This window comes from Megascapheus bottae, chromosome X, assembly GCF_031878675.1.
Source record: "Megascapheus bottae isolate mThoBot1 chromosome X, mThoBot2.hap1, whole genome shotgun sequence".
Lineage (NCBI taxonomy): Eukaryota > Metazoa > Chordata > Mammalia > Rodentia > Geomyidae > Megascapheus > Megascapheus bottae.
The window spans coordinates 83,324,532-83,326,766 of NC_143547.1; the positions used below are offsets into that span (position 1 = coordinate 83,324,532).

General features: G+C 38.9%; 1 pseudogene; it reads left to right on the forward strand.

Moving 5' to 3' along the window:
• Positions 1 to 323: 323 nt before the first annotated feature.
• LOC150041465 (nuclear ubiquitous casein and cyclin-dependent kinase substrate 1 pseudogene) lies at positions 324 to 1,439 on the forward strand (annotated as a pseudogene).
• Positions 1,440 to 2,235: the final 796 nt, after the last annotated feature.

The window sequence follows — 2,235 nt, forward strand, 5'->3', positions numbered from 1 at the left end:
TTTTTGCATCTGATGTTAATTCAACTTCATATGACTCCAACTTCATTTTCTTACTCCAAACACTTTTATACAAGACTTTCCTTTCCCCCATTAAATGGTCAAAAATTGCCTAATATGCAAAACTTTATGTTCTATTCCATTGTTCCAAATGTGTATCTTTATACCCTTACCAAATAGTGAGTATGATAGCATACTGTAGTATATGTTTTGAAATCAGAATGTATGAAGCCTCTGTTTTTTATCAAGACTATTTTTATTAAAAACCTTCTATTAATCACAATAAAAAAATTATTAAAAAAAAAACAAACAGAAACCATTTAGAGATGCTGCTGCTGCATGATCACGACCAGGAGCATCTGAGTAATAGCTCATCGAGTCTAAAATTTAAAATGGCCTCTAACAAAACTACATTGCAACAAATGGGAAAGAAACAGAATGGAAAGAGTAAAAAAGTTGAAGAAGTTGATTCATCCATTTTGAAGAGACGGGGGAACAGGGGGCTCGTCTGATCCAGAGACCCCCGAACCAAGGAGCAGCGGAGTTTGAGGCAACAGCAGCTCGGGACTCGGCCTCCTCGGCCGATGTTGCGGGGAGGGCGCCCAGTGTGCGGGGTGGGGGGGGTCGTGGTCCTTGGCTTCTCGACTCGGTCCTGTGTGGAGAGCGAACGTCTCGGCCTGTCAGAAATAGGAAGGTCATTGCTTATTCACAGTTTCAGGAATCTGATGATGCAGATGAAGATTATGGAAGAGATTCCGGCCCTCCTGCTAAGAAAATTCGATCATCTCCTCGAGAAGCTAAAAATAAGTGACAATCTAGAAAGAATTCACAGGAAGATAGTGAGGACTCCGAAGAAAAAGAGGTGAAGACCAAGAAGGATGACTCTCATTCAGCAGAGGACAGTGAAGATGAAAAAGAAGATAACAAAAATGTGCACCAGCAATGACAGGCAGCATCTAAAGCAGCTTCTAAACAGAGAGAGATGCTCTCTCTGTTTAGAGATGTTGGCAGTGAGGAGGAGCCAGAGGAAGAAGAGGAGGCACCATTCCAGGAGAAAGATTCCGGCAGTGATGAAGATTTTCTAATGGAAGATGATGATGATAGTGACTATGGCAGTTCAAAAAAGAAAAACAAAAAGATGGTTAAGAAGTCCAAACCTGAGAGAAAAGAAAAGAAAATGCCCAAACCCAGGCTAAAGGCTACAGTGACACCTACTCCAGTGAAAGGCAAAGGAAAAGTGGGTCGCCCCACAGCCTCCAAGGCATCAAAGGATAAGACTCCTTCTCCCAAAGAGAATGACGAGGAGCCGGAAAGCCCTGAAGAAAAGAAGACCTCTGCGAGCCCTGCTCCCGAGAAATCAGGAGAGGAAGGGTCTGTAGATGAAGCCCAATCTGGGGAGGATTAAAAATGGTTAAATGTGGGGAGAGATTTTATTAAAAAAGAAAAAAGAGGGTAAAAAGGAGAACCTACTTAAGATTGAATATTGTTCGTGGTTTTGGCTATGGCTTGACTTTAACGGGGCTTTCAGTGCTTTTTCCCATGTGTTGAATAACCTCTCTCACCATTGTATATGAAGTGTTTAAAGTACCTTTTTCTTTTATTGGTCTTCTCTTTGCCACCACCTCCTCTATTTCTCCAATGAAAGCCATGTCAAATTAATCACTGAGTTGACTGCTTCATCTTTTTTTTTAAATGGAAAGTATACTGCAGTTGTAAAGCAATAAGATTTTAGATGAACACTATGGAACTTTCCTTTTGGCTAAAAAAATAGCAACTTAGACTATCATCATAATCGTAGAAGGTTTTAGTTTAAAATGATGGCTTCTCTCTCTGCTTGAACTTTAAAAAAATCAGTTGTCATATAATGAGTTTATAAATCTATATACATATGTGTAAGAATCTTTAAAAAAAATCATGATTCTAAACTTCCACTGATGAAGCAGGTAGGAGATAAAAGATGAATTCTGAATCGTTACTAAAATTCTTCATGTTTTTTACCTTGGTCATGGGAGGGAATGGGCTTTCTGGCCTTATTTGTGAGTGTGGGTTTTCTTTTTTTATTTCATCACTTGTTATCTCAAAAAGTCTTGGAGTCAATGATCCTTTTATCCTGCTACAGTAGTCTTTCAGGAACTTAAAATGACAACAGGGCCTGCCAAAAATGAAATCACTTGATTTCATATTTCATTCTTTTTAACAGTTCATATTTTTAAAATATATATGTATCCTGTTTTTTGG